This window comes from Eulemur rufifrons, chromosome 3 (assembly GCF_041146395.1).
Source record: "Eulemur rufifrons isolate Redbay chromosome 3, OSU_ERuf_1, whole genome shotgun sequence".
Lineage (NCBI taxonomy): Eukaryota > Metazoa > Chordata > Mammalia > Primates > Lemuridae > Eulemur > Eulemur rufifrons.
In genome coordinates this window covers 25,663,164-25,671,340 of record NC_090985.1, presented here as the reverse complement: position 1 = coordinate 25,671,340, position 8,177 = coordinate 25,663,164, and positions in this window count along the sequence as shown.

Here is an 8,177-nt window from a genome sequence, read left to right as displayed (position 1 = left end):
GGGGGGGGGGCACACCGTTTCACTCTTGCTCAGGCTGGTCTCGAACTCCTGACCTTGAGTAATCCTCCTGCCTCGCCCTCCCAGAGTGCTAGGATTAGAAGTGTGAGCCACCACGCCCAGCCAACTGCCCACACCTTTTTAAAGTGCCCCTTTATTAAGTCCCTATTCAAATGACAGGGGTGCTCCCAGGGTGCTGGCTGCTCCAGTCCCCCAGAACCACAGGCCAGGGAAATTGGAAAGGGACCCTGGAGCGGGGCCCGACTTGAACTTTGTCTAGAGCCTGACTCGATCTTCTCACCCTTGATTTCTCAGGGGGACAAGCGTGGCCTTCTCCCTCCAGAAGCACAGGCAGAGGGCAGGAAGCCCAGCCAGGCCTGGGAGATTTGTCTCCTGAAAGGGGGGCCCACCTGGGCTTTGTGGGTCACAGCACTGGACACCAGAGCAGGGGCTGCAGACTGGAGCACCCACGGGGGCACACAGGTGGGACTGGGGACCATTTGTGGGTCTAGAAGGGACAGCAGCCCTGGCTCCCACCCTCACTGTCCTGCTAGCATGTGGCCCAGAGAGGCAGCCCTCCCTAGAGGAGCCAGAAAGCCCGACTTTTGCATGAAATCCCTCAGTTTTTTTTTGTTTTTGTTTTTTTTTTTTTTTTGAGACAGAATCTCACTCTGTTGCCCAGGCTAGAGTGAGTGCCATGGCGTCAGCCTAGCTCACAGCAACCTCAAACTCCTGAGCTCAAGGGATCCTCCTGTCTCAGCCTCCCGAGTAGCTGGGACTACAGGCATGCACCACCATGCCCGGCTAATTTTTTCTATATATATTTTTAGCTGTCCATATAATTTCTTTCTATTTTTAGTAGAGATGGGGTCTCGCTCTTGCTCAGGCTGGTCTCGAACTCCTGAGCTCAAACGATCTGCCCACCTCGGCCTCCCAGAGTGCTAGGATTACAGGCGTGAGCCACCGCGCCCGGCCTCCCTCAGTTTTTAAATACTGGGATTGGTTATTGGTTCAAAGAGTAAATTCTTTTTAATATAGATTTAGGGGCACAAGTCCAGTGTCATTACATGGATGTGTTGTGTAGGGGTGAAGCCTGGGCTGTTAGTGTGGCCGTCACCCAAACAGCGTGCACTGTACCCATTAAGTAATTTCTCACCTCTCACCCCCCTCCCCACCCTCCTGCCCTTCTGCGTCTCCACTGTCTATTGTCGCACGCTCTGTGTCCCTGTGTACCCACTATGTAGCTCCCACTTATACGTGAGAACATGCAGCATTTGCCTTTCTGTTTCTGGGTTATGAATTATTTCACTTAATGTAACAGCCTCCAGTTCCATCCATGTTGCTGCAAATGACAGGATTTCATTCCTTTTTCTGGCCGAGTAGTATTCCATGGTGTATACGCACCACGTTTTCTTTACCAATCTTCCATTGATGGGCAATTAGGCTGATTCCAAATCTTTGCTATTGTGACTAGTGCTGTGACAAACATATGAGTGAGTGCAGGTATTGTTTTGATACAATGATTCCTTTTCCTTTGCGTAGATACCCAGTGGTGGGATGGCTGGATCCGAATGGTTGTTCTATTTTTAGTTCTTTGAGAAATCTCCTTACTAGAACAGTAAGTGTTAAACATGTTTCAGCCAGATCTGAGTCCCTGGCCACCACTCTGTGACTTGGAAAATATAAGTCCCCTGATGTTGTTTCTGATCTCATTTTCTTGTGGGGTTCCCTGCTCAGAGCGTGAGCTGAGAACCTCCGGGAGATGGTGAGTGTGACAGCCCAGAGCCTGAGTTCACCTGGGGGATTTAGAATCCCTCTGGCAGCTGTGGGGACTCCCAGGTGAAAGTCAGCTGAACAGATGACTCCCTTTCCAGATTTGCCCACCCTTTCAGGCTCTGTGCTGGGCTCTCCCCTGCCCAGGCTTATTCGATCCTCTCATTAGGGGATCAGAGAGGTGAGGCGCCTGGCCAGTGTCACACAGCCAGTATGTGGGCAAGCCAGGCTCAGGCCTGGCAGAGTTGGGGGCAGGGCTCCTCCTCTTCCTCCACCAGCTGCCAAACCAGTGTCGCATCTTGTCTCTGGGTGAAGTTGAGAAAGACAGAACATCAAAAACAGTATGAGATTCACCCCCGAATTACCAAATTAAGTATTTCTTAACACAAAGACTTATGGGAACAGCAGAGGGGTGTGTGTGTGTGTGTGTGTGTGTGTAGACTCTTTCATTGCGCTTATATTTATTGAGCACCTACGTTGTGCCAGGCCCTGGGGACATAGCAGTGACTGAGGCAGACATAGTCCAAGCTGTCAGGGAGGCGTTGGGGTGGGTACCTGGGGCAAGGTCTTACACACAGGTCTGTACAAACACACACATACGCGTGCATTAGTGTTCCACACTGATGGGAGACTAGACGCGTTTGCCTAGCACAGACACACAGACACACGCCCCCAGGGCTCACACACGTGCATACGCATACCCCCCATGCATGTATTCACCCACAGGGTTCAGACCGACTTCCAGCGGGAACTGAGGAAAGGAAACCGGGCCTTCAGCCCCATACAGTAACCAGGAGGGTGCGACGTGCCTCCCGCCCGATCTCACCATAAAGACCAGCACAGGGCCTGAATCCCGGCTCTTCCCCCAACCTGCCGGCCAGGGGCGGAGCTCCCAGAGTTAGATGGTGCAGATGGCAGCTGCGCCCAAAGACTCTGCTAATAGTCACTGCCACCATCTATTAAACACAAGCCAGGCACTTGTCACGCATTGTCTCCTTCACATATACGCTGGCTCTGGAGGTGGGTCTGGCATCACCCCCATTTTACAAATGAGGAGACTGAGGCTCACAGAGCTGGGATGTCTCACCTGGAGCCTCACACAGCTCACAAGTGGCAGAGCCCGGGTTTGAACCCTGATCTCCTCTGTTGGAAACAGCATCCCAGTGCTGGTGCTGATCAGATGTCCCTGTCCCCGGAGCCACCTGGGACGGTGGAGTCCTCAGGTCTTTCCTGCTACTTGCTGACAAGCTGAGGGCCCAGCGCTGGTTCCCAGGGTCATCGCCAACTTTTCTCCCAGCCTGGCCTCTCTGGGCAGTGACCTGTCAGGTGGGAAGAGAGAAGGACTTGGAGCCTGACCGAGGGGCAAGGAGATTACTGCTTGGGGCAGGGGGGTGAACAGGCAGCTCTGGAGCCTCCACCCTGGCTCCAGTCTCTCCACCTGTAAACTGGGTGATAACAGCCCACGAGTAGTTCTGTTGCGTGTTCAGTGAGAGCACGTGGAACATGCTTGGCCTGGAGCCCGGCACATTGGCTGGTCCTGTTGCTGCCGTTGTCTCGTTACTGTTAACACCTGCCCATCCACCCGTCAGCGACTTCCTGAGGGCCTGTCTGCTGAGGGAGTGAGTGTGCTGAGCCCTAGAGATATGGCGTGGGCTCGTGTTCTAGTGGGAGAGATGGAAGTATCAATAAATAAGGACGCTTTGGTGCAGGGGATGCCTGGAAACAGGTCTGTACTGGGCACAGGGGGGACACAGAAGGCTGTGGTCCATTCTGTCAAGATGCAGCCAGAGCACTGGAGTGGAGTCTCGTAAGAGGGAGTGTTTGCCAGTCAGACAGGGTGAAAAGGGCATTCCAGGAGGAGGCATCAGCAGCAGCACAGACCTCAGGACAAGAACAGTCAAGTGCACTGGAGAAACTGTACATGGGGTGGAGGGAGCAGGATCTAAAATCCACAGGGCCCATGCACATGAGCTATGTGAGAAGAGCAGGCTGGGTGTGAGCAATATGGAGTGGTGGAGACTGCGGCCAACTGGAAAGTGCTTTGATGGCTCTAAAGGGAAGTAGAACTCAGCTCCATGCAATTGCTGCTGTGAAGGAAATCTGGCCTAGTGTTGCCAGGTCTTCCAAGTTTTCAAGAGATGCCTGGGACCCAGGATTTCAGGTGGCATCTTCCTGACTTTAAACAGTGGGCCAACACTGGGAAAGCCAAGCAAACAGACCTGGGCACTGCCAGTTTGCAAACTCTGGTTTAAGCCCTAACAGCGGGGCGGGCGGTGGCAGTTGGCATGAGGGGGGATGAAGCCATGGATTCCAGATGATGCTCCTCCGTGCAGGCAGCCTGGGTCTGACAGTTGGGGCCAGGACGTGCCCAATCCATACTTGCTCTGCAGATGAGTTGGAGAGTTTGAACTTCATCTGGAAGGTCAGGGGAGACTGTGAGCTTTCGGGCAGAGCAGTGAAATAACGGGAAGTATGTTGCATGACTTTCACCCCACCTGCCGCGTGGAGGCTGGCTTGAGAAGGGAGCTGGGGGGCCAGGAGGTGGCCACAAGGCTTAACAGGGCCCCAGGCGGGAGCTAATAGTAGCTCCGGCCAAGACTGTGGGGTAGGAGGAGAGGAGGACTCGAGAGGGTCATATCTGTGCAGAGATGGACTTGCAGAGCATGGGAGAGGGGAGAGCAGGGAGCCCGCCCACCTCCTGACCCCCGGGGGGGCAGCTCAGCGGTGCTTCTTCCCAAGGCGGGGAGAGAGGGGTGAGGGGTGGGCAGGGAGGTGATGACTCTCTCGTGGGCCGTGTTAACTGTAGATGCCCGTGGGACACCCAAGGAAGGCGTGCCACCAGGCCTAACACGCAGCTCTCAGGAGAGGGAGGGCTGAAGACACAGGGCGACACCTCCGCCTGGACAGGACTCTTGGCCCCTAAGATGTTCGTTCTCTTTGTGGTTGCCCTGTGCTCTGAGAGTTAAGTTGACCTCTTGGGCTTAGATTTGAGTTTTGTTCCTAGAGAGTCTGAAGGGGGGGGAGGTGAGGCCGAGACTCAATGCCCGAACACAGATCAGCGAGCACCTCGCTCTGATGGGTTCCTCCCGCCCCCACGCGTGACTCGGGCAGCTGAGAGAGGGAGGACAGAGGGCAGCGAACACATGGGCTACCCAGGCCCCGCAGTGACCACACAATACAGTCTCATTCCCCGGAGCCAGTCCCTGAGCTCTATTGTCCTGAACTCTTCCTCGAGGATTCGGCCTGCACTAGAGAGGAGAAAGGGTTTGCTAAGCAGACTGACGGTTTAACAGGCCCCCTTAGGAGAGCAGGCTTTTGGCGGCAGCATTTGCATTCCAACAGTGAGTGTACAAATTATAAATGACTCCTTATCTATTTTTAAAGTGGTTTTAAGACTCCTGTTTTCTGTCAAGGATGTCACTGAACATACATACCGAGGACACTCACAGCAAAGCTGCGATCCTCTTGAAAGGAGAAGATTCTATTAGAGAACTAACGTGTGCCGAGCACCTGCCAAGCGCACCAGGCACCGTGCTGGGCCTGTTAGAGGCATTGGCTCGGTCGCCTCTGCCCTGGGGCGGGGTGGGGTTGTCCTTTTCCTGCAGAGGACAGGGGGCCAGGCCAGGGAAGGGGAGCTGCCGCAGGCTCGCTCAGCTCCGGGCAGCGTCATGGGGTGGCTGCAGGTCTGGGTTCTTCCTCACACACCCACAGGGGGTTCTCCCTGACTCGGTTTCTGCCTGTTGACCGCTGTGAGGACGGCTGCCACAGAGTCTCGCGGGGCCTGGGGAACAGAGGGAAAGCGGGCAAAGGAGGGAGAGGGAGAGGAGACATCGAGAAAAGAAGGAGGCCCAGGTCAGAGAGAAGAGACCGGAAACAGCCCCAGAAGTGGAGGAGGAGGGAGGGACCGGGTGTGGCCGGGCAGATCCCAGCCACAAGCTCACCTGGGCAAGTCCTTGGCCCACCTGCCGAGGGCGGAGTTGGTGCTCCACACCGGTTTGCCCCAACTTCAGCCATGTGTTTTTCTCTGTATCTGTAAACCACCCACGCTATCGCCCGATTATTCTTGTCTCATCAGTTCACCATTTTACTTATGTTATTTTAGAAGAAACTTTATTACGCAATTTAAATGGAATATAATATTGCTTCACATATATAGGAGCTGACCATCAAAATAAATGCAAAGAAATGAAAAATATGATTAAATTCCACCTCCCTGTTGTGACCTGAGCTCTGCTCTGTCTCTCTCAGAAGGGACAGGGTCGCACATGTCACGGGGTGTTAAAGGCACATTAGCCCTGAGCTGAGTTTTTCTTCCTTAAGAAGGGACAAAGGGAACAGGAGCTGTTCCCACACTGTTTGGCGCCTCCTAAAATCCCTTCTCTGAGCCCCGTGGTCGGGGGCATGTCTGTGGAAAGCCAGGGCCAGATGTCATCTCATACCCCTTCCGGAACTGACAGCCCGGGAACGTCCAGGGGGGTGAGGAACACACAGCAGACAGCAAAAGGGGCTGGGGTTGGGTAGGAATCCACAACAGACCCCCACATTCCTTTTTCTTTTCTTTTTTTTGAGACAGAGTCTCACTCTGTCACCTGGGTAGAGTGCCGTGGCGTCAGCCTAGCTCACAGCAACCTCAAACTCCTGGGCTCAAGCAATCCTCCTGCCTCAGCCTCCCAAGTAGCTGGGACTACAGACACGCGCCACCATGCCTGGCTGATTTTTTCTATTTTTAATAGAAAAGGGTCTGGCTCTTGCTCAGGCTGTTCTTGAACTCCTGACCTCAAGTGATCCTCTCACCTCAGCCTCCCAGAGTGCTACGATTACAGGCGTGAGCCACCACACCCAGCCCAGAACCCCGCATCCTGTGACCACAGGAGTGAGCATTTTTTGGTGCTTTTTCCATTTTGATGGGGGCGTGTGCTCAGAGGGGGCTTCGACGCAGCACTCCCTCTGCCTCCCGGGAGAGCTGCTCAACCCTCGGTTTCTCCCTCTGCGTGCTCAGGGAGAACATCCCTGAGGCCCCCTTCACAGCTTGACCTTGAGTTTTCCCTGGGTCCCTTCAGGGTGGGGCAGCCTGGAATCCCTTTAATCCTACATTAATGAACCACATGCCCAAGAGCAGGCTTAGTTGGGAGGAAATGAAGAAAAATAAGCAAGCTCCCCTTTGTCCCTGGGAGGAGAGGAAGGAGGGATGGGCTCAAAGGAACCAGGGGGATGGCTTCTAATAGGGTCAGAGCCCCCTGCAACCATGAGTGCCCGTCGGCCTCTGCTGGGCTCTGCCCAAGTTCTGGGCTGTGGTCCCCCTGCAGTCGCCCCTGCCCAGGTGCGCAAGCTGTGTGGGTGTGTGATGCGCACGAGCTCTGCCCCCCCTGCCTGCGAGGGCCTTCCCTGCGGGGCCCTGGCCAGCCACTGGCCTTAATGAGGAGCAGGGAGGGGGAGAGGGAGGGGCCAGGTTTATACTGAATGACCACAAGCAGGCAGAGTGTGTTAGATTGAAAGGACCTTAGCGACCTTCTAACTCACTGTTACTCCACAACCAGGCATGCAGCCTGTGACCTCCACTTTACAGGTGAGGAAACCAAGGCTCAGGGAGCGGCAAGTCTCCCAGCCAGGCTGGGGCAGAGCCAGGCCAGACCCCAGGCTCCCTGACTCGGTCCGGGGCCTCCCTCCCTGCATTGCTCCTCTGCTCAGGGGGCTATGCTTGACGTGCCACTATTGGAGCCTGTCCCAGGGGCCAGCCAGTGGGTGTCCCCATTTCTGCGGACCTAGGGCTCAGGGTATGACCCAACTTGATTTATCTGTGCCAATTCTGAGTGTTCCCAGGGTGTCCTGGCTCACGCTGGGCTCCAATCATGGCCTCTGGGGACACTGCTGGAGATGGTGGCCACTTCCCCTGCCCTTTGTCACACAGTCTCCTTCGTCTTCAGAGGTTCTTAAGATCCCTCACCTGGGCAGGCCCGCAAGGCCAGGCTGGTGCACACGAGGCTCACGGCACCCACGGGGGGACTCCCAGATGGCTCCCTCTGTGCGCTGCTTTTGCGGGCTTGGAGCGTTTTTCAGGTCTTGGAGCCTGGGAGGCGGGGGCTATTGCTGACGTGCAGGACAGGTCCTCAGCTACTGGGTAATGACTCTTTCCTGGGACTTCTCAGTCTTGCCCTGCCCCGAATACTCCACCCGGGCTTCCACGTGACATCCAGCTGTTTTCTATGCTCACCTGTTCCAGCTCATCACCACCTCAACACCCAATGCCCTCGCCTCGCCCTCTGCAGGGAGGGAACAGGTTGGTTTTCCGGGAAGCAAGGTGCGTGTGATTCTCAGGTGCCCCCAGGACAGTTGTGTGCAGACCCCCAGCGGCCCCCTGACCAAGCCAGAGTCCGCACCACAGGACAGGGAGGGGCAGGGAGAGGGCT